This window comes from Nomia melanderi, chromosome 6 (genome assembly GCF_051020985.1).
Source record: "Nomia melanderi isolate GNS246 chromosome 6, iyNomMela1, whole genome shotgun sequence".
Lineage (NCBI taxonomy): Eukaryota > Metazoa > Arthropoda > Insecta > Hymenoptera > Halictidae > Nomia > Nomia melanderi.
The window spans coordinates 2,149,592-2,174,869 of record NC_135004.1 but is presented as its reverse complement, the minus strand read 5'-3'; the positions used below and the strand labels follow the sequence as shown (position 1 = coordinate 2,174,869).

Below are 25,278 nucleotides of genomic sequence, written 5' to 3'. Positions count from 1 at the left end.
ATATAAACAGTAGTTATATTTCAACACCATTTATAAGTCACATCGAAAGATCATCAGTCTACGCGGACGACTGTAGCACTTAACCCTTAACACGTTCAGACGCGGCCGGTCCATGCGGATTTTAGGTTCATGTTACACGACCGCGCGTGTCGGTCCTTATGCACTGATGTGAGACTAAATATTTTGCTTAGGCGACATCGGTTTTTGTTCACTCAAGGCTTGAAAAAAAAGAATATAATATTTAAGAAAAGTTAATGTAGTTTATTAAAACAGGGTAAACAGAGGTGTGGTTTGCTTTTACATTCATTGCAGAAGGTGCTAACTTTTTGTGTTAAATTCTTTGCCACCTTTGAACCCAATATTCGGGAATTATTATTATAACATCGAGAAAACTCCGGTCCTCAAGCCGATATTTCGGCTCGTCCGTCAGTGGTGACGGCCGCGTCTGGGCCTGAACGGAACGACAAGCAAGTCGGGCTGGGCACTTAACGTGTTAACAAAGAGTCTGCACTGAAATATTATGAAAAATTGACGGGAAAAAATGATTTTACGGAAATCCCTATGCAGTATCTAACTCGATTCCCATCGGTAGTAGACGCGGTTCTCGTCGTCCATCACCTGGCGGGGATCCCCATAGACGGCGGGCGGCGGCGGCGGCCCCTCGAAACCGTCGGTAAGCGATTCACGTTCAGGAATGTGGTTCGGAACGAGTTCAGGACATCTTTGACGCGAGCAGCGACGTCCCACGGCCCACATACCCTCGGTTTCGTGTCGTGCAACGTGTCTCGACGATCACCAATGATCGCCAATTGCCTCGGAGCCTAGCCCTCCGTCGTCGTACCCACTTTTCGATCTGCCGACTCGCCTCGCTCTGCCATTCCATTTCTGCGACTAACTCCAGCTCAGAGATACGGTAGAACCCCGGTAATCTGATTTAATTGGACGACTAACAGTCTAGATAAACGAAGACTTGGAAAGACATTTTCAAAACGGTTGTAAGCTCTGATTATCTGTATTTCCAGGCAGAATCTAAGAATTCGAACGATTGATTTATAATTTGGACAATTTTCGGGATAATGTAGATCTGGAACTCCTTTTACAACTATTCAGTTTCATTTGAAGGAATACGTAATCATGGAATCTGGTGAAAATGATTTCGAGGAGAGATTTTTCTTTTATATCTGCTTTGTAATAGGGATAGGTATTTAAGGATATTTAGATAGTTTCAAAATCTCCTTTGAATTATTGAAGATTTCTCTTAGAAACTATTATCTTATATAAATGAGTTCATTACAGCGTTTTACCTGTTAATCATTCGTAATAGTGTCTCTGTGCCGTTTGTTCGAGTGAAATAACGCACCTTTCGAAAGGCACGATGTTATAGAATTCTAGCCGCACCGGGTTTATTTCAGATGATAAATTTTCTCCGCGAGGTCGTAATCTTACTGTGTACCTCGATCTCCCGGCCCGCTCTCTCTCCGATCTATTCGCCAGTGCAATTTCGCGCGCGAATTACCGCTCGTTTCTCTCGTCAGCTCCGCTAGACACCGCGTCGCCGTACGTCGAATTATTTTCGAACCGGCACCGCCGACTGTCCGAAGTATCATCGGTTCGAAATTGTCCACGCGCCTACGGAACTTCGACCAGTTGACTTGTTCTCCTGGTTTCCAACAGAAATGCATTATCTCGATACACCACTTCGACTTGTCATTGACGTTAGAACTACCGGATGGGTCGATGTAACCCAGCCCTAATGTATCCTTTTACAATCATTGTAAAAATGGTAGACGATGAGAAATGATTGGAGAAATCGCTTTCGCAATGTGCAAACTGAATGATAAATCAGTTCAAGTTCGACTCGCCGACACCAAGAATTTTCAGCTATTCGGGGAGAATGTAAACGAATTAGCGATAAATCGTTCGATCTTACTCACTGAATGATAGTCACTATTTCGTTATGTCGCGGACGATGACGAGTGAATGAGATTCAGCGGCAACATTTAAACGCTTCATCTATCGAAAGTCTAACCCGATCGAAACGAATTACCCAGCAGGTGTGTAACGGAGTCGAAGAGACCAATCACGTATTATCTGTGAAACGATTGTGAATTTCTGTTATCAGTTAGTAGTGAAAACCTAGCTTTTTTCATTAAGTAACGGTAGAACTTAAAGGTGCGCAATAATTAAGACTTATATTGGTGTCGAAAATTAAAAAAATATAATCTACGATCAATATCGAGGCTAGAAGAACTGAATAGTAATGGTGAAAGTGATGACTTCGAGTCTTGGCATCTGAGGACGTGTTTGAAAAAGCCCCGGCCTCGAATGGGTTAATCGACGTTTGGAACTGCGAATGATTACCGGTCGACAACCTAATCGAATCACGCTGTTTTAAAACGAAAGAAATTAGAACAAAGAAACGGGATTCCTTCGTACTTTGAGTGTTCACTCAAGCAAAGGAAGGTACTTCGGTGTATAGTTAAATCATCTTATCTCGCAAACAAATAAGATAGGAACCACAAATGCGCTTGCCAAATTGCGTGCGTTTATCTTAATACCTCTCCGGAGTAAACGGAGATCTCAAACGAACACAAGATTCCTCTCAGCATATAAATAATAACAAAGCAGCTGTTCTGAATGTAGCTTGCAAAGAAAGCATCATTTATTCCTTTTTACTCAACAAGATGCCGCCCCTCTATCTTAATAACTTCGAGTCGCCGGTGGGCATTCAGCAAAAATAGAATTCCTTCTACAAGCGGACGAATATCTCTGGTTACCGTAATTACCGAAGAAACAAAATACTTGGGAGACAAAGTAACTGCGAGCGTTACATATTAAACGACGCTTACCGCGATTGGTTCTTTGTCTCGTTTCGGGTCTCCGGCGCGGAACTAAGTTGCTCGGAGTTTCGTTGCTTCTGATCCTTGAACTTCGGGACGTTGACTCCGCGAGTCGTGGGTGCGTTCGAGTAAAACAACCTCGGCTTCCAAAGTGGAACGCGCCACGAACGGATCCAGCGCGCGCGGAAACTCGCCCGCGAAATAATTAATGAAGATAATTGCCCTGCGCCCGACCGTCCGTTTTCCTCGTGACTTTCCCTCCATCCCTCGTAAATTTTCCATCCGACAAGCAGTCGCTAATTACGATTCCGGATAGCGTCCGGACCCCTTCCTTTCTCCTCGCTCTCGCGGGTCACGAATGTGTCCGAAAGCTTGAGTGTCCGATCGAAATGATCTCGAGTTGGCAAATATGGCGGATTGGCTTCGAGAAGAGAGAATTAACGATTATGTACATACTTTATGTATCGTGAAATTTCAACAGCTGTTTGACTATATGCTTTTAACGTTAAAACTACCAGACGGGTCAAAATGACCTATTCTTAATTCCTTCATTTTGCAATTATTAAAAATATAACGGATGTCTCTCTGAGAAATTATTAAAGAAATTGCTTTAATTTAATTTAAACAATTTAATTGCTTGGTACGTTTAGTGTTCACCCTTGACACTCGAGAATCAGTATTAGTTTATTAAACTTAGATAATATTAAACTTTGTATAATATATATCAATATGTGAAGGATTGAAATAAAACAGCTTTCAAAGAATGTCGTTTAGTCTCATCGGTGAATATTCGATATTTTTAGTGAGAATCTTTCAAAGGTTTAATACTTTGACCACCGTGTGTTTGCATGTATGTATTAGACTTCATTGGGTTCTACTACTTTCGAATATTTTATCAGGTTACTTACAAGGAGGGTGCAAGGCCTTCGGGTCACCGATTTCGTTGAAACTTTGCATATTAGTAGATTTGGTTCTCCTGTTTATAAATATATACCATTATAAGGGCAGATACTCAATAGTTTTTTAGATATTCGCTATTAAAAATTTATCACGTAAATAAGTACCGTATTAATCAGAACAGTCATCAAATTGAATAATGGTGTGCGGGTAACGTTCTTTTTAATAACGATTTTAAGTAACGATTTTTTTTATTTAAATTATTTCTATTTTGTGCATGTTAAATGTTAATAAAAAATTACTTTATTTTCTAGAAGACTTAACTATATAAAAAAATACAAAATGTAATATATAAAGCTATACAAAATTCAAATAGTACGAAAATACATAAAACAGAAAAATATAACAATGCAAGATATATGTAAATACAAAAAAAAAAGTGAAAGAACAAGAAATGTAATTAGTCAGTTAAATTAACATTTAACATGTACAAAATAGAATTAATTTAAATAAAAATGAATCGAAAAATAGTTTTTTCCAACGGGCAACCGAACCCTGGTCTACAGAGTACAATTCCAGAACGTTACCCTCACGCCATTACTCAACTTGATGATTGTTTTGACTAATAGTGTACTTATTTATGTGATGAATTTTTAATAACGAATATCTAAAAAACTATTAAGTATCTGCCCTTATAATGGTATATATTCATAAACAGGAGAACCAAATTTACCAATATGCAAAGTTTCAACGAAATCGGTGACCGGAAGACCTTGCACTCTCCTTGTTAGATGAATTTGTATTTGTCACATCGACAATGATTATTAGCAGTTTCTTTTAGAAAACGGTTACACAAGTCGTAAAAATGATTCGTAATCGATTGCAGACAGAAAGAGAAAAATTGACACGGTAATTACGGTGTAATATTGAAATGATTATTAATAATCCTAGGCAGTACGATTAGTCACCTAACGCGCGCACAGATAGTCATTTATGAAGTAATTTGTAAGCGTCGCGATTGCAAGTTTCTACACTTGTAGGCGTCACTTTCTACAGAGGTGATTAAGGACTTTATCGAATCAGATATTTTCTTAAGTGGTATGCAATGGATCATTGCACTTTCCTCTTTGCCAAAACAGTTTCCTATCCGACGTTCTCCCTCGTAAGATCTGTTAGCTCACCTCTCCAGCAACAACCGCAAGTTTATTCGGTACTTTAGTATTACTCGGTAACCTGTTTTTTCGACTAAGTTTCACTTGGAAAGTATCGAAAGTTAAAGGATGGGAGTGGAAATGGAATTGCTCATAATGTTGGATTGTCTTAGAGATCATGTTAGTTAAAAATTTAATCATAAAACAGATACATAGTCCGATTAATACTAAAAGTACCATTTGTAAGATAACCTTGGTGAAGGGAAAGTCGATTACTGATGCTGTGTGTTTCGTCAATCGATGCCTTCTTAACACTAAAGCTACCAAGCAGTTAAATCACTACTTGAAATTCCCCCATAGAAACTTCAAGAGTGTATCTATTGAGACGTCAATTGATTTACAATTCAGTTTGTGCATTGCTAAATCAATTTTTTTAATAATTTCTCAGAGTAACATCTGTCGTCTTCTTAATAATTGCAAAATGGAAACATCAGGAATGGGTCATTTTGACCCGTCTGGTAGTTTTAATGTTAAGGGAAAGCGTCCCTGAGTCTCGGGGTGCAATAAACAGTATCAGAATCACGCTGACAAAACGGAGTCCTCCGGCTAAACAGTACCTTTCTCATGGCATTCTTTCTGTGACCTCCAAGCGAAAAACAGCAGATTAACCTTTTAGATACGGCTGAATTTTGCGCGGGCCGTTTCTCTGTACGGCAGAGTTTGACGCGAATTACGCGTAAACAATACAGTATTGCAATGTGTGACGGATAATGCTGTTTTCTACGCGAGTACATCGGAATGAAATTTTTGATTTTAAATTATAATTTTTCTTAACTAACTTATTCTATCGTTCCTAGAAAACTACGTGTCTGTCTATATAAATTGCGAAAATTACAACTCCAACGTCAGAGTATTATAATGCGTATTCGCATAATTACGCGAATTAAAATCAGCTTAAACCGTTACGAAATAACGTTTAGAAAATTCGATATCCGTCAAATTGACGGGTTCTGTAAATCTAGTGTTAAAGATATAATGCATATGCGTCGTAATATAAGACGATATCCGCGAAAGTCACTATAATGGCGCATCGTACCTAAGAGGTTAAAAATACTATTATTCAAACCAAGTTTTTACCAATTTATTATTCAGCCTACAAAATCTTTTCTTACACATTTATTCCAAAACAACGGAAAAAGGAACGCGCCGATTCGTTAGAAGCTATACCGTTGTATCTAAATATCCATCGCAGTAGTCTAATGCAGCGGGGATTCCGTAAAATCGTCGGTAATCCCCTCCGAATCCCCGTGATCGCGATAATGTCGAACAGATGGAGGATTACGGCGCGGTTCCCCGTGGAAACATTTGAATCTAGGGAACGGCCACACTGGTCCAGGCTAGCTAGACGTCAGTCATTAATTGCATCCCTCCGCCGGCTCGAATCACAGGGGTGTTAAATAACATTAACGCGCCCGTCGACGTACCGCCGTCGATTCGCGTTCCCCGGCTCCCAACGTTGCCAGCTGGGAACGAGGGTGACTAATTGTTCGCTTTGACATGCCCCTCACCTTCGATTTCCGTGGAACGATTCGAGGGGCGCCACGGACATCTTTATCGCGAATCTTTATACAATTCGAAACACGTTTGTTAGCGACCGTCGCTAACACGGTTTACGGCATGGACGTGCGTGAAGGGCTATTTTAGAGATTTAGGATTTTTAGGTTTTTAGTAGGCACGTGTTTTTAGAGTGTAATATACTTCCTGGCGAGAGAAGACGATTTATGAGTTAAAAACTGCGAGTTTTAGAAAGTCGCTTCTCTCGTCCCTCAATAGCCGTGGCCGTGCCATAAACAGAGAAATTCCAAAGGGTAGTTGGACACGTACATGTAACGGTAAAGATACCGAAGGTCCGCCACCTGGACGAATTTCCACCAGCGTTGTCTTCGCCCCCACACGAACACCGCGGCACTCCTCACCAAGTGAGCGCGCTAAGGGCGCAAGGAATGTCTGCGTTAAGTTAGGTCCGCTGATTGGTGACTGCCAAAATGAGAAGAAACCAATCAGCGGACAATTTAGAAAATAGGGACATGGCGATCAAGAGCGAAGAACGTCAAAGTCAGTCGCTCAAACACGAGCAGTTAGTTAGTTAACAAATACCGGAACAACATAGTATCTTAGACCATTAGCAATCTTAGTGTCCTTTAGAAACCTGAAGCAGGGATCCTGTACGTTCAGATGTAAATAAATGTTGAGAAAAGGGGAAAAACAAGTGCAGTTTATTAAGTGAATGGTGAGCCAATTAAGTGAGCGGGTTAATCATTCTGGTTCTTCGAGAAGGTAATAACTAGAAACCAGGTCAGAGTGCATTTGGAGGTACGCGTGTACACCGTGCGCTAACAACGTTTAATCACTCTCGACTTAACCGTTTGAGTGCCAGAGGTTTTTAAAAAAACACGATCGAAAAAAGCCGAACAGTGCAATAGCGCTTTCTGAATGGGATGTGAAAAGATCCAAGCAGCGTGACAGCGCTTGTCTTAATCTACGTTAATACTATTATAAATATATATATATATATATATATATATATATTAATTTACACTAGGTAACAACGAAATACAAAATGTATTACTTGAATTACTTACATACAAAGAAAGTAGCGATGCGACGTACATGCGTCTGAAAAATTGTACACGTTTCGCCAGATTGTGAGTGCGCCGTCAGTTGTTCGTATCGTTCAAATGCGCTGGAGTTTTCCGACATGAAATCTGAAGAGCGTAAAAGCGGCGCGTGGGACTCAAACGGTTAAATACATTAATGAAAGTAACAAGGGAATCTTTTCGACCAGAAATGAATGGAAGGAACAATGGAAACAGAACTGATAATTTAGGGTGTTCTGGTTCTGCGATCGTAAGTACAGTAAAAGGATGATTTGCTAAACTAACAAGGGAACCAGCTAGCACACGTCGATTTTTATGGAACTTACGGAAGACATAGTTCTCAAGAAGATACTTGATATATATCCTTTTCTTATCGGCCGACAGCCACTTCGAACGGGTGAACCACCTCTCAAAGTTGAGGGTTGAAAGTGTATTTTTTACATCTCTGAAACTAGGGGGTGCAGAGAAGAAATTTAGATTGTTCATTTTGAGGCAAACAATTTTAAAAGGAAGTTTCTTTTCCGCACCACCTGGTTTCAGAAGTATTGTAAACAATATACTTATAACCCTCAATATCGGGGTGTGTTTTCAGCCCTTTAAAATGGATGTTGGCCGATAAGAGAAAGTACGTGTCGAATATTTTCTTGGGAACTATGTCTCACGTAAGTTTCATAAAAAACGGCGTGTGCTAGTTAGTTCCCTTGTAAGTTCAGTAAATCATCCTTTTACTGTACTTACGATCGACAGTAACAGCAAGCAAAACTAATGTTGTCATTAACCCCGTTGAAAACACGTTGAAAGAAGAACAATTTTCAGGCTTTAAGCTATAACAATCGATAACCCAAGAATATTTCATTTGATTTCAAAGGAACCGAATAATATTTATGTTCGTTGAATTCCATTTAGAATCTTCGCCGCCTCTTGTTATGAGGCAGGGGGTTGAAAAGAGGAGTTACTCTTATGCTCTCTTCTTCGTTTCATCTAAACGTAAACGGCATTTTTCGTCTGCGGAGCGAACCGAAACCTACACGTAACATACACGTTGTTTCATCCATAACCACGAATAGACGGAATAATTGTATCTCGGAGCGACTCATTCGAGAGATAACAGCACGGTCGCTCGTTAAAGAGAGGTATCGTCCCGCAACGATAGGTTCGTGATCGCGTTCCTCCGCTCGCGGCCGTGTCGGGTACGAACGGGTTTACGAGGGAACGAAGGGTGTTTATCTTCGAGAATAAAACTGAAACAGCTCGATTTATGCCGTCGCTGTACCGGCGACAATGGAACGACATACGTGACCGTGGCGCACGGCTTGGAGCGGGCGGCGAGGGCGGAAAACGGAAGTCCCACGCGTCCGAGATCGCTTTGAGTCACATTCCGTGACCGGCCGTGGACGCTGCCTCGGCCTTCGGCGTCTGGTAATCGAACTTTATACTCGTGGTAAACGGCGCGCGCGTATTTCTCCCGGCTTTCGATCTTCCGCCGCGCTCGATCCTTTATCGTGAGTTACGGACGCGCCTCGGTGTTTCCTCGACGGAGGCTTTACGATTTAAATACAGTTGTAATCGAACGGCCGGGGTTTATCGACGAGGCTTATAGAACGTGCGCGTCAGTTGGGGTTTCAATTTATTGGAAATATGTACTAGAAGTATTGAAACTTTCGAGTATTCGAATGTCGTTCTTGTCTGTCGAAAATTATCACTTGAATCAACTTTCTGTTACATCCGTTTTTATCGTTTCTTTTTACTATCCCTTGCGTTTTGTTTACTGTCATCTGTTTTTTAATATGAAACTACGTAGTCAGTTTCCATACCTAATTGTCGCCTGATCCTTCTCTTATTATCTCGTAACGATCATTTCTAACTTCGATCTCTGGGAAACATTTCTGGCAAGGAATTTGAACAGCTTGTTCGACATGGGAACAACCAGACGGGTTAAACCATTCCCGATTTCTTCTTGTAAATATTGAAGAAATAATGCACCTCCGGGAAATTAGTAAATTGATTTAGCAATACGCGAACTGGATTCTAGATCAATTAAAGTTTCAACAGATGTAATCTGTCTGTTTTCTACAGAGAGATTTTAAACGGCCAATTCGATAGTTCTGGCTCGGTAGTTCTAGATGAAAAAGTTAAAATTGTACCGATCGTACCACTCCGGTAATCCGTTGATAAGGAATGAACGAGAAAGCGACTCGATGGACTGTAAAAATAATGGCAGACAGACGAGGCAAGCCCACATGGGCGAGCTGAAATCGTCGGGTGGGGAACCGATGTAATTAAGGCGTGTCGTGTCGCATATTAAGCGACGGGAGCTTCGTTTACGGTAAGCGGCGGCGGAAGTCGTTCGGTGACATTACTTAATGATTTCCGTTCAGCCGAAAGACACCGAATAAATACGGGCGACGGCTCCGGCCAAAGGTGTATATACCGGGTCAATTTCACTGCCCGGCCGGCTGGGGGTTTCGTCGAGAGAATATCGACTCGTCCGGATCCGCCGTGTAAACACACATCCCATCGGAATACTCGTTATTAATACGTTCATCGTGCCGCGAAAATTACCGATTCCCGTGCCGCGTCGACGGGTTGTCCAATGAAATCGGAAAATACAGCAAAAATTGTTGCCAATTATTCCCTGCATCGCTCGTGAATGCGGCGACCATTGAAATTCTGAATTTATTGCGGCGAACGCGAGGGCAGCTGAAATCTCATACGCGTGTGTTCCTTCCATCGATATTCCAAAATGATAGGACCACGACCATGCGGAATATTAATATAAAACCGACGCTTCCTGTGTACAGAATGTTTCACTTAAATTTCTCTTAACCGTCTAGCGTGCGAATTTTTGAAAAGTGCATATTATTATACTACTACTGACACGACGGTTCACCTTTAACTCGAGCGGTCAACCGAGTATTTTAGTCACTACAAAGAATGGTTTTCTTCCGACCGATGTTTGTGCGTCGTTATCTACAGTTTTGTCTATAGGCAGGCATGTGAATTGCCCAGATAGAACGTACATACAGTACTTAAATAGATTCTATACGCGATTCGCTTGAAGGTAGATTCCTACGTCTGCGGATCCATACATTCGAGAAGTAATTCAATTTTTAGGTCTCTATTTAATTCAATGTCCTGATCTCTAGTGTAGAAACTAGATTTCTTATGTAGAAACTTGTCTAGAAATTAGGTTTCTTGTATAGAAACTAGATTCCTTGCGTAGCAACTAGAGATCTGAATGTTGAATTGAATAGAGACCTAAAAATTGAATTACTTTTCGAAAGTATGAATCTCCGAGTGGGCAATCGACCAAAGTAACACATCCAGCGATTAACAAGCAGCCGGCACACGTTACACGAGTCATTTTCAGACAATCCAACCCATCTTCGACTAGCAAATCCTCCAAACCTAAAAGCTTCGTTATTACCCATCCTCCTCGCCCCCTAACAGTCAAACCTTTCAGCTTCCCCAAATATCGACGGAAATCGCGTTAGCGTCATCGCCGTGTTCGTTCCGGACATTAGCGAGTAACGAAATCGATTCGGGCGGCGTGCACGAAGCACATATTAATCGGATTTCTGCGCGGGGTGAGGCGGGTAGCGGCGCGGGTTCGCACTCGCAGCACCACAAACAGGGTCATCGACCTTGGCCAGCCAATGATCGCGTAGGGCCAGGTGGAACGGAGCCGACGGGGGTCTCACCTCGAGCATCCACTGTTGTGTGTTCGAGCGATACCGGAAGTTGCTGTCTAGACGATACTTCTTTTTTCTCCTTCCTGCTGGTGTTCCGGTAACCTGTTCTCTCTTTCTCTCTTCGTTCCTTCCTTCCTTTCTTTCCTTCTCCTCCACATGGTCGCCTGAAACCCTCACGCTCGACGAGAGGCTCGGAAACCGAGCCCCTTTCGTCCACTTCCCGCCCCTTCGTGCCTCGAATCCCGGCGTATCGACCTACTTCCCTGTATTCTTGACCTGCCAGTCAAACTCGCGTTACCGGGGCCCTCGGTGTTAGCGGACCGCTTCCTTCAATGGACTTCTTTATTTCGGTACTCGCGGAAAGGTTTCGGGACGGGCTGTGCGCAGCGCGAATGGGGTAGTAGCTCTCTCTTGGGTTTCGTACCCTTTCTACCACTTGTTGGCGTTGACAAAGGACGGCGTCAGTGGTTGACGCTTTGCCGATTCGCCTGGATAATTTGCTCGTTCACTGGTACACGCGTATTGGAAGTTTCATTGAATGTTGTAAAGTCAATGGACGCGCCTGGCTCGTGCTGTAGTCGGTTAATGCTAGTTTCAAGGATCAACCTTTTGCGCTCAGAATGTTTTTTCAGGTATTCTTTGAAACTATGCCAACGAGAGGTTACATACTAATTAAATAACGTAGCTATCGTAGTTTATTTTATGTTTCACGTGATGATAGATTTTACGAATAGTAGTGAATGTCAAATCTCATGATATCACTGTGTCGAAATAAGTTACCCTTTCGTGTATAAACGATTAAACTTTGTGATACCTGCGATGTTCTTCTCGAGAAACAATACCCTAGCTCAGGTACAAGCATCTCGTTTCCCTTTCATCTGTTTACTACCGTAACCATCAAAGAACCGGAAGAATCCTTTCTGCTGCTCTATACACATCATGAAATCCTGTAACACACGTGCATCGCACAACTATCTGAAGAAAAATGAACAGTTATTACAGAAAGATTCTGATTCCCTGAAATCTTCTGATATCCTACTCAAGATATCAGTCAACTTCGAGACAGCCTTACGGCATCCGCGCATAGCATTACGACTGAAAGAATCGTATGTTCCGATTCGATCGGAACTTCGATCGGCAGGAAGACAGGCTCGTTAGAGACCGCCAGCAGCATCGAGAGCGGAACTATTTCGCGAGGCTTCGTCTCGTCTCGAACTCTTATCGGTCGCCGCCTTCGTCTTCGCTGCCGGTATGTCGAAACTCCCTCTCGGACGACTTGTCCCAGCTTGCGAAGAGATGTGCAACTCTGCGTCGCTGACTCGGTTTGTCGCTCGACGCCCGCGGACGTTGTGCCCGTTTCGTGTCCTCCATCCCCTATTCTCGGTGTTCTTATTGACCCCAGCGTTTTAGGATTATGCCATCGGCGTTTCCTTATGATCCAGTAATCCGAGAACGATGGAAACAGTGCGGATGGAAAGAGTTAGAGGTTCCGTGTTCTTAGCTAGTTGGAAGAGGACGTCGCTGACGTTGGTCCATCAAGGTAGCTAGAATCTGCTGACGCGAGCGACATGGAATTGAATTTGCGTCTGGACGGTGACCGGCGGCGGATACCGACCCGCTCGACTCGATTCCACCGCGGAAGTCGGAACCAGTTGCTCCGCTGTGTACGCACCGGGCATCCGGAAACGTCGCCGATGAATCACCGGATATCGCCGGTTAGGCGCAGTGTCTACTCGCCGCTGACGTTTTCGATGAACAAGGGAATGAGTGGCTTCGGTATCGCTATTCGATTATTTGGTCTCGTTGAACCTTTTGGAATCATTGTGGGTCGCTTTCGTTGGTAAAGCGTCGCGTTGATGGACTGTCGTTGTTAGGGGATCGAATAGGAAATTACTCCAGCGCTTTACGCTAAGGTAACACTTTCTATAGTTAGGGTTAGCTTTAATCTCAGGATTTCATAATTAAGGTTCCAATAGTTAGTAATAGTCCATTGCTTATTTCTAGCTTAAGCTCGATGCAAATAGGAAATAAATTGTAAGACATTCATTGCAGTAGATTCTTAACGCGTTGAGTGCTATGTCAGTCACTGGTGACTGACGCTTCTGAATGACTAAAAAACAAGCGTAACATACAAGACAACCGATGTGAAATAAAAATGTTCAATAAGGCAACTAAGTTGATAATGGTGTAACGCAAACGTTGCAACGCCAAACAATTCATACTTATTCCTACTTTTATTTGCTACAAAAGACAAACTCTATGGGAAAACGCTTAAGATTTTCGTGGCGTTTAACGTGTTGAAATCTAGAACAATTGAGAAACCATTATAGCAACGTTCCATCTACAAAGATAGCTATCCGGTAGCTAAAGGATCGAAACTTCGTCTCAAGAAGACCCTAGTTTGTAATGAAACGTGTCCCTACCTCTTACGGAAATTGAATCGAATGAAAGTAGCCCAAACTGTTGGTACCGGTGACGAACAAAGCAACCTTCGTGAATCCAGACACGAAACAAATCACGAGGCAAGGGGTTAACGACATTATCGAGCCGCTTGTCATCGTATAGCCGTTACCGCTCGAAGGGGAGCAAAGAGCAAATCGTGGATTACACGCCGGTAACACGACCAGCGATACAACGCGCGGCCCCTGGTAATCGCATTTCGCGTGCGCTGCCTTGGCGACAAGGAGACGGCGAGATTTTCGTTCGTGCGAAGCCGCACGATAGACGACGCGCTGCGCAGTTCTGGCTTTCGTGAGGCGCCCCGACGCTGCTTTCCGGCCCCCGTGTCACGGCTTAACGAGCCGAAAGCACGAGAATGACAAACGCTCCGCGCCGGCTAATTTATGCGGCCGCGACGCCCGCTTTTCGAGAGTTACCCCCCCCCCAACTAGCTGAACTGGTCGGTCGGCCGATTCGCGAAGCAACGATCGAATCCCCTGAGGAAATCGTGACCGTTCGTCCCGTCGGACGTTCAACCGGCACGCGACTCTCTTTGGTCGCAGCGTACATGTCCGGCGAGACCGTGCGCAGCATAATTTTCATCTGGTTCACGGATATCGTAAACATCAACGAGGATGACGGCTGGAATCAGCCTTGTCTCTGATGCATTGCGTCTGGCTTTCCGAGGATTGAAGGACTTTCTTATAGACGCAAGGTTTTTACGATCTACACTAGGAGTTAGGGAGGAGTTGGAATCTTTCAGTATGATAGTCCTGGAAAAAAAATGTTTGGACTAAAAGTATTGTGTTCTAAGGGGATATATGGAGCCTGTGTGTGATATTCTGAGTTTTCCCAAAATGCTTCGATTAACATTCAATTTTTATTCGAAGGGATTGAATAATATTCTTATTCGTTCAATTCCGCTCGAATCTTCGCGACTAGTTGGTACGATATCCTCGAACGAACCGAAAGGAGAAATTGTCTCAGGTGAAAGGGCCGTTGCTCAATCGCGCGTTCCTTTCTTTTCTCTTTTTGCGTACCGATGATTTCACTTTGTCGTTCGTCGAGTGTAATCGTCGATTCTGACTGTATCCTTGATTTAACGAGAGGATTTCGGTCACCTGTGAACACTATTACCCGGCACTCTTATGAGTACGTGTTTTCCTCGAACCGCAGTCAGACTGTGGGTACCTTCTCGGACAACCGCAAACAACAGGAACACGGCACGTGTCGAAGAAAGACGTAAAGCAGAGGTAGCAACAGCGAATGCATAGAAAACACCGACAAGGAAAGCTAGAGCCTTGCTTAGGTTATGCGTCATTGTGATCGTTGCATTTGCTCGCAATACGTGTCCGAGACAGTCTACCGCCGGTTGTGCAAGGGCATAAGAAAGAGAGGCAGAAAAACGCTGTGGAAGAAATTGTCGGCGGCGATCGTGTGCATCGGCGCGATGCGCCGGGCAATTTGTTCGCCGCGGAGAGGCTCTTCGCGCGGTTTCCCGTCTGTACATGCGGAAGAAAGACATCAGCATGATGCAATACAAAGTGTCTCCAAATTGGGCGTACAAACTAAGATAAATTTGGTATGTAGAATTAAATGAAGAGAACCTTCTCCTATCCGCAATACATCACTTTCGAAGAAACATGTATTGTAACCAGCTATTGCGTGCGGCAGTTTCGATGAATTTATATGGAAAATTGAGTAAAAGATGGAGATTTATACTTTTTCGTGCCCACGATGCTTCGTTTTTGAGTAAGTAAATATTGAAACTGTGGCGCACAGAAATTAGAGTGAATTTATATAGAGGATCAAATAAAAAGTGGGGAGTGATATTTTCTTGTGCCTACAACGCTCCACATTCGAATAAACAAATATTGGAACCACCTATCGCGCGTATAGAGTGAGCTAACTTTATGTGGAGAATTAAGTAAACAATGGAGAATAACGTTTTCTTGTGCTCGCGGAGCTTCATTTTCGAGTAAACAAATATTGGAACTGTCTATTGTGCAACTGTTCCTACCTATAACAAAACGGTAAACAAGTATACAGACGCATTAGCCAATCTTTGTTGTAAGTAACAGTAGGTGCGTTTGGCAAGTTAACATTTAATGTTCCGTTTAAATAAGGAAACATGATCGACGAATACATTTTATTCTAAACGTTTCATTTACCTTTTCGTGCAGATTCGTCTTGTTTAGACGTTGCGTCACTGGTTGAGAGACACCTTGTATATCGGGGCTAAGCTTAGGGGTTCTTCTACAAAGCCGAGCGTCCCGGTGGCCGAGTTTCTCGCTGCATATCTCGAACTCGCGTCTTGTTTGCATGTAGAATCGACTGCGTTGTTGGTCTCACAAATGAGCCCGGAGTCTTTTTGGCAGGACTCGCCGGCGCCCTATCCGCGCGGAGATCTGACTAGCTGCGGTATGTCTGGAACCATTTTGTCGCGTTGTAACCCTAGGAGGACAATGGTGACGGGAAACAATGCCCTTCATATTCTCAACTACATTATTTCGCAATTATCAACTCTCTACAATTCTGCAAACTCTCAGAAAATCCTGACTAGAAATGTTTAACATTTTTTTACGGGACGAAGATCATATTCTTTGAAACTGACTTGAAGAGAGGTGAACAGGTAAATTGAGGAGCACGGCTGTTTTATTTCAATATTTTACGTATCGACGCATGTACAAAGTTCAATGTTAAATATAAAATTTTATAGTTTTAGTGTGAAATCTAGTGGTTACTAAGAGTCACTTGAGTGTGAGGGTTATATGTTAAAAACGTGAAATATCTGAAATGAAAAATAAATAGTTCCACTTCGATAATATAAAATTAATGTGTGAAGAAACCGAGAAAAAATCTGTTGTTAGCATTTTTATCAACATTACATAAAGGCGTACAAAAACGCTTGTTTAGTGTTGAAAAAGTGGAAGATTCTATCAAGATTCATGTGTTTATTTCAGACATTGAGTATTGATAGCTAAAATCTAAGAAAATTGGTAATACACTTGTTTTTAAATCGGAATAAAAAAAGTAATTAAATTTTCAATTGTTAAGTGGTCCATGTTGCAACTGCGGTTAATATAGATTCATGTGTATTAATCTTTCTAGCAACGATGCATAATTGGAAGGAATAGTTCCAAGAGAAACAACTGCATAAAGATTGCATCCGATAATACAAGTTTAATTAATTTCGGGCGGAATATTTCGGAACATGAACTTCTACCACGGCCAAGTCGTTTCCCGAACGAACTGCGGATCGGTTTCCAATAATGGCTCCAATTAGAATCAAATCTGATGCGGCAACCTATCACCTCGACGCGTTCCAACGTGGATGACCGACGACGAGCGTGAAGGATTAATTTCTAATTAGCCCAGTTCCAGTGGAGCCAATTATCGATTGCCCTGTTGGTTCCCCACCGCTACAGATATTCATTTTTTCAACGGAACATAGAACTTGTCTTCAAACGATCGCAATATCTGCTCACTGACAGCAGACATTCCTAACACCTACATTACATTCATAACACGAATATTTCTCCCCGAAACACACCGTGATTGACAGTTCCTTCCCTCCTCACTTATACAACTTGAAACACATTTACGATATAACGTTGCAATTTAATATATCCACAATCGGAATCTTCAACCTCCAATCATCCAAATAAAAAACAAACCAACAAAAAGAACAGAATAAAAATCACCGACAGATCTAACATCAGAAGAATATCAAATGCAGAAACGTTAATTCCAGCGAAGCAGCAAAGTATCAACTAGATCGGTAAACAAAACTGCTACACGTTTACCGACGATTTGCGTCGCAGGCGGCAACAGCCCGTGAACCGCAGTCGTCCGTTGCGAGTTCGCCGGAGTCGTGCGACGCGATCAATCGTCGACGCACACCGGTGGCCGGCACGCGGTCGTATTAATAGTCAACCAACGAGATTTATTCGTCATTGTCTTCTTGGCGCAAGAGGAACGCGGGTACGCGGTCCAAGTTTCTCTCCGCGGAATTGGAAGGACGCCTGCTGAAATATATGCGCAGAGAAGAAGGGATGGGAGGTCGGCCATAATATTCCCAAGTCCTCTTGTTTATTATGACCGGCAACGGCCGTCGCGGTTCCTCGTTGGCTGCAGATCAATTGGGAGGGGAGGAACCGGTTCCCCCGACTCGGATCCAGCAACATGTTGCAATTAATTAGAACGATGCTGCGACCAACTTCATATTCTTCTACAAGTTCCCTCGTTTACAGGACGGACACGCCTCCTCAATGTTGCTGCCGGGGGCACCTTATTGTTGCACTCCGTTTTATGCGCGGACGATTACTCGCTGCCGCCGCGCCAGACTGTTGCGGACGCACCGTTTTCTTGATGATATCCTTTCTATCTTGTATGGGCGAGCGGAACACATCATCCAGGAATTTTCCAACCGCGGTCGCGCTGACGCCGGCGGCTAATTTCCTTCCGAGTATATATACCCATTCATCTGGCTTCGGGATGTTGTTTGTTTTCCAGATATTCTTTTAACGTTTTCTGTCGAAAATAGCTTGGAAGAACGCGGGATTTTGATTGTGCTTCCTGTTTGCGGTAACCGTGATTCGGTGATTTGGAGCCCTCTTTTTTGGTTGGTTGTTCGACTTTTCGGTTGCTCGATCAAGTACTGCAATAATATATACACCGTACAATGATGTAGAAATATACGAATAGAAGCCAATGCGATTAAGTGCAGAAAACGGAAATCGAAAAAATTAGTGTTTCGGCTTCTGAAATGATTATACAACATATTCAGACGCTATGAAAGAAGGGCTTTCTGAAAAAAAACAAAGACACGAGTACATCCTCTGCTAACTAAGCAGAATATAATTTCTTCCATTAAAATTTACAAAAATCAAGAAACATTAACGAATGACCGTACAAATTGGCTTCTAAGCGACTCATATAGGAAACATAGGTTGTAAAGGAAAGCTTCTAGTTTGTATTTATCTACAAAGATCAAGTAGAAGGAAGGTAAGGGGTTAAAATCATGAGGTTCCAAACTCTGAAATTCCAAACGTAAATGTTGCTCTCGATAATCCTTCGGTGGAATCGAATTCTAATCACAGAATGCTTTCTTCGGTCCACAGCGAAGTTGTTTGCTGAACGATTCACTGGGTCCAGCAGAAAGTCCTGGATGTGTCGTCGCCGGGTACGAGGCATCGGCGTTGTGCGCGCTTCTCGCGTGAGCCGCTCGTACATCGCGATGGGGGAACGTTATAGGCCATCCGAGTACCTCGGCCTTTGGGTGAATGGCTAATAACCTTGAGGAGAGCGTCTGGAATGCGGAGTCCGTTGCAACTTTTTAAACTGGCCGCTCTCTCTCGCTCACTCGCGCGCGCGGTTCCCTTCGAATGGCGGCTCGCGCGCCGCCGTTAATCGCGATGAAGCGTTGCAATTTTGTTACTCGGTTTCCACGGCGTCTCGCCGAGCGAAACCGCACTCGGCTGCGAAACCGCTTGCACCTGCTAATTATGATGTTAATTCACTGCGAGTATTAACCGTTTTAAGCTCGAGGCAACGATCCATCGTTACAACCATGTTACTTTGCAGAAAACCTCACTTTATGGGTTTTATGGATTATTGTCTGATTCCATTGCTATCTTTCCTGAATCTTCGGTGGAATGAGTCATGAATATGGGGTGTAATTTCGTTTAAAAGAGAAAATTAACGTTAATTCGTGTTGTATACACGGTGATCTCAGTGCACTGATTTATAATCTTCCCGTAGAGATTTCTGTGTTGCTATGTATATTTTATATACTTCTGCTGCGTTTCCACATATCTTTGTTTCTATATTTCCATGAAACATATAGGAAATACGAATATCCCCGGTTGCACTTCGATAGCAGTCGACATATTAATTACAAAGTCACAACGTTCTTGCCCCGTTGCAACAGATGTATGCTTAATGATTTTCAACGTTGCAGGGTGTCGGCTGTTGCAAATACCAAGTAAATCCAGAATAGGAGAACCAGTTAGTTACATAGTCCGCCGAGAAATTCTTTATCCTCCCTTTTCGTGTTTTTCTCGCCTGTCTGCCCCCCCCCCCCCCCTCTCCCTCTCCGAGTCCGAAGACCGCACACTACGACGAATCTTCACGCATCACTGACCCACCTTGCAACATTATCGAGCCTCGCGTCGCTACAGTGTAGAGAGAATCTGATTCCTCCGTTCATCGAATTGCAGAGGTGAACAACTCTTCGGAGCCCGCGTGGGATGCGGTCGATCGCAACACGGATGATGCTTCGAATGCGTCGTAATGGCCGATACAGTTGTTACTGTTCGTGCTTCCCCTTCCCTTGTAAATTGCGCAATTAAGGGAAAATTATGCCGACGTCCCGGCAATATTGTAGCATACCTCGCTTCCTCAACCGGTTAGGTTAAACCTGCTACCCTCTCTTTTCTCGGGAAACCAGATAACCGACGGATAAGAATATTTATCGCCGGATATTTTATTAATTCTTGCGCATTCAAAATTTAACTACAATGTTTATGCTTCGGATCCCGCTAATGAACTTCGAGTAACCGCGTGTACAGTTACTATGCACTCGAGAGTTGTTTCTAAAGAAACAGCCTTGAATTCAAGGGAAAATCAGTTTCCAACAGGAGAAGATTCTTAAGATTCTCGTGGAGAGGATTTTCTGCAACCATGTTTCGTGCCACTGTAAATTTCAGCTACATTTTACTTATGCATTGATTGACTTAGTGTATTGATGTTTGAAATATGATATTAAGTTATATTTCAATTTTTGGTGACTTTGCTATACTTTGATATAATTTTTTCATGTTTCTGCTACCGTGTGGCTCTAAAAATTATTTTTATAGAAAAATTGGCTTGTATCACGTACGGTACACTCGATACTCGATGCGTTAAAGTGCATTTTCAAAGAATGTAATAATAAGGGGACTTTTGATTACTCGATTTGTGGGAAAGAACTTGAGTTAAGAGGGCGCTGCCAGTTAGTAGCGCACGTGACGCGCGCATACCGTTGACCAGTTTTTGTTCGTTGGTAGTACTGATCGAAAAAGAACGAGAAGAAGACTGCATTTGTAGCGAGTACATTAACACTAAACATGCCGGAACTTTTTATTATATATACGTACTCTTACCGTAACCGGTCGAATAATTCGTTATAAAATAAAGATAAACAAACTAAACGATAAACTGTCCTTGGCGAAAACAGAAGCAAAACAAAAGATAACAATTGAAAAACTGATTAATCGGACAATATGAGAACTGATATAAAGTTAAATGGACAAAAGAAAATGTAGAATTTTTAATCAAATTTTCACACATATTATCTGACCGGTAGTGGTACGTTTAGTATCAACCCTTTACATTCGAAAGTTTTTCAGTAAAAGTATTCAATATTTTCTGACGATATATGGACGGAATTCTTTGAAACTATCGAGAAAGCGTACATAAATTAAGAGATAAACGTGTCTCATTTCAATATTTCACGCATTGATGCATTATGCAAAGTTTAATGCTGTATAGAGAACTTTGTAATTTTGTTATATCGAATGAAGTGGCGACTGAGAGTCACCTCTCCTGTACAGAGGCTTAATAAAGCCTTCTCCGATCAGAATCGTAATACGATTTCCTTGAATGTAGGTATTCGTGCGTCCATTGTGAACAAAAGTAGTATTGCCGACCTCGTTTACAGAATTAACGAGGAAGGAGAGGGGGATGACGGACACGGATACGAAAGATCGCGACGAGGGCGTCGTTAGAAAGTATCAACGCTTTTAATAGACTCCCGAGGGACTCGCGGGGGCGGAGCCATCGGGGAACCTCGCCGTTTTTGTTTGAGTGGTTCGCGTCAACGATTCGATCGACCTCCGGCCAGAGTCTTGCATGAACCGATTCTGCGTATTTTTATCTTCTCAACACCCAACGGGTTCGACGGCGAGATAAATACGAAAATAGTAAGGGAACTTTAGCGTCGCTTTACATGAACGGATGACTCGGTCAAAAGGAAGTAAAGATACCGTATTCGATGACAAAAGAAGGGGTGTAATCGATAGACCATGGATTTCAAATGGACTTACCTTGAATCGACAATCGTTGCAAACTATAAAACAACAAAATTACGATAGAGCAATGATTTGTAATTAGATGAAACGTTATTACACGAAATCACCATAAAACTGACATTATCATCCTGATCTTTCACACGTTCTAATAATTGCAAGCGTATAAGACGAACATACGCGTTTCACAACACTACTCAATTTATCGAAACCGAGTTTGCAATTACAACTTAATTACGCCTCGGGTGAATCCACGGAGTCCATCGATTTTCAAACGGCAAGCTTAATGAAAGAATAGAATAGAATCGCGGGGCGAATCGAATTAAAATAAAAATCAATTCTACATTCGTCGAAAATTATATTCCCCATCTCTTGTTCCTTGCTTGCAACGAAAACATTGCAAAATTTTCGTTCACGTGTTATTAGTAATATTTTTGTACGTTTATTCGTTTGCAGTGAAAAAGTTCCGTTTGGGAATATTCAGTACATAAAGGGGTTAAATTTCAGTTCTTCGGCGTCGGCACTGGATGGTGTATAATCAAACCCGGCGCGGCCTCAGACAACGCATTTTACCATTGGTTATCGCGCGCATCGAGGCGTAGATCGTTGGGAGAGGGTTGCTTGCGTTCGAGCGCGGACTCGGTCAGCTCGCTCCGGTCCCGCGAGTCCGCCTCGTCCGTGTTATTACAGACGAGAAAAATTTTATCTACCGCTAAGTATCGCGCCGGTCACGACCGATCGCAGCCACGGCTTCGAAAAAAGTTGTCCGGCAATTAAAAACGCCCTTATCCGTGGACCATTGATCGGAGCGCTAAGTTACTCGCGCGCGTCGGTGCCTCGATCTTGATAGCCTCCCAAGGGGTCATCGATTCCGCGAATACCGACCAGTTCCCTGACAGCCGCTTATAAATAATAATAATACTAGCAATAACAATAATAATAAAGAGGACGACGATGAACACATAAGATCCGAGATAAAATACATAGTCGTCTTTTAGCAGCGTGATCAAACACGGCGTATCGTGACAATGGTCGAACGCGAAAAGAGGACGGACTGTATTGGAGATACCAGACGCAGATATTGGGAAAGGAGTTGCACGAGAGGATAGAATATTTATTTCGAGAGCTTCCTGGGATTTGAATACGGAGATTGGAGGAATTGCGATGTAAGCGGTTACAGAACTAATCCGAGATTCGACGTTTCGACGGAGTTTTATTATATTTTTGTATTGCTGGGATATTGGTGTATTCGAAGAAGTTAGCAGTTCCGAGTTACTTTATTTTGAGGAGTAATTCATTTCGATCTATTGTTATAGTATATGCTATTATAATTATATTGATGGATAGATAGAGTTTCGGATTGTAGAGTCATGCCCTCGAAAACAATCGATTTTGTCTCTTTGGACAATGCAACAGAATTTTGGAATCATCTATTTTAACAGTGCAACACAAGTTTGAAGTCTTTTAGTTTATCTATGCAACGTAATTTTGGAATCCTCCATTTTACCAATACAACACAATTTTGAAATGCTCTATTTTACCAAACAACACAATTTTCAAATCCTCTCATCCCATACAGATCATGTTCCCTAACAATGCAGAACAACTTTGAAATGATCCGAGCCGGATCGCGAGGCGATGCACCGGCGACACGGTGTCCTACAGTCCGAACTTTCTCGTTTTCGGCGGCGAACCCCGCCACACCCTGCGCTTTCTCGTGGAAGACGCATCGGAAGAATATCGAACGCGCGGGGCAGAACCTCGACTGGACGTTACGGTACCTTCCATTCATTCGACGCGTCGTCGTAGACGCGCGGTTCATCATGCGGCCACGGGCAGTTTTACGAGTCGCAATTACTCGGCAGTATCGCCGGCAATTTCAACCCGGGCTCCGTTATTATTCGTTATAAAAATTTGTTTGGACTCGGGCCCGAGACAGACGAGATCCGATAACGATGGAATCATCCACGGACGAGTTTCTTCTGATCGGAACCGTTAAATTAATTGCGAAAGCATCGGCGCTGGTAATTAATTTGTCCGTGGGATCGGCTCATTGGACGACCGATCGGATGAACTTAACTCGGGATGAGTCAACGGAGAGTGGAACCTGAAGTGAAATACCTTTGTTAGTTTGAACGATGAAATTATTAACCCTTTGCAGTTCTACGTCGATCTAGACTCAACGTTCTGTTTATTCGAATATATAGCAGTTGAATTTTTGCTACAATTATTCGTTATACCATAATTGTATCATATACAAATACAGTTTCAGTGTTACATTAAAACAGTTAACATTGATACAAGTTCCTCAGTGAAAAACTAAGGACTTTGTTGTCGAATCCGGGGACACGGCAGTAGTATGAGAGAGACGCATTTTATGTATTGGCTTATTTTTTAGACAATAAGTTACCCGATTATGTGCTCAAAAAATAATTTCGATAGTAATCTTACTACTATGTCTGCAGAAATATAATCGCAAAGTTACATACATGGATTCAATGAACCGTTTTGAAGTTCTTTGATAATTATTGGAAAAGTACATAGCAGTTTGAAAGTAATTCAGACGTTTCGTAGTGTTCTAGTATTAATGACACGAAAATGTTTCACTATTGTTGTAACGGGCAGAATTATTGCCGATGATAGGATTATTCAATTACACGACCAATTAACCTTTAAATCGCCCAACACAAAATACTAACGAAACATCTCCAATCAACCGCAGTTCTTCGTTAATCGAAAGCCTAAAAATCAATTACATTCAGACGTCCATAATCAATTTCAAGGAACAAATACGAAACTACAGCGCATTAACATATTCCAATATAACGAATGAAAATACGAAGAAACTGTCTCTTCGCGCAGGAATTCTTCAGCAACACACGTGTCGCTGCGTATACGTAAAAAGTGATATAACCGTAACCCTTTTTCTACCTAGCGGATGCTATTCTAGAAAGAAACGCGTGCAGCGGGCCAGCGCAGTGGCACAGTGGGAAAGTCAGCGAATTTCGCGCGCGGCGGTCGACGCGTTGATCCGAGTCAGCGCGTTTCCTCGCGTCACCAGCACGCGCGTCATGCCACGCGCTGGCGTTCCATCGTTTCCTCGTGTCCATGGTGTAACCTTTCACGCGGAATCGAATTCTGGCCGCGTTCGTGGAAAAAAAATCGGCCTGCTTGCATCATTGACCCGTATCGAATGGCGAATCGACGACGACGACGCAGTAAAACGCTTCTCCTTTCCACGAAGCTGATCTGACTGTCCGCCAGCGGCGAGAGAAGCCGTTCGCTAAGAGGATTTGAAAAGTGGCGTCGATAGAAAACGCGGTGGAAGGATTCCTTCTTGGCAGTGTTTCACAAAGAACCGAGGACCGATTTGAATATTTTAAGTGGCGAATCGAAGAACATTGACGTTCATTGGTTCTGTAAAAAATTCTCGTTTATTGGCAAGTGGATTGTTGACACTGCGATGTTTTGAGAGAGACGTTGGTCGCTATAGATTAACCCTTTGCGCTTGAAAGTCTTTTACTAGAAATATT

At 42.7% G+C, this 25,278-nt stretch overlaps 2 protein-coding genes across 9 annotated transcripts in view; one reads left to right on the top strand and one right to left on the bottom strand.

Annotated features, from left to right (window-relative positions):
- LOC116427506 (uncharacterized) overlaps window positions 1-25,278 on the bottom strand; it is a 191,833-nt gene that overhangs the window by 63,819 nt on the left and 102,736 nt on the right. The window contains exon 5 of one of the 4 annotated variants that reach the window (XM_076368366.1): window positions 12,052-12,184. The exons of the other annotated variants lie outside the window; for them this stretch is intronic. The gene's annotated coding sequence lies outside the window, so the exon portion shown is untranslated. Of the gene's footprint in view, window positions 1-12,051; window positions 12,185-25,278 lie in introns of those variants that run through there. 4 annotated transcript variants of the gene reach the window in all.
- Window positions 1-25,278, top strand: part of InR-2 (insulin-like receptor-like) — a 138,233-nt gene that overhangs the window by 83,113 nt on the left and 29,842 nt on the right. The gene's annotated exons all lie outside the window — the stretch shown is intronic.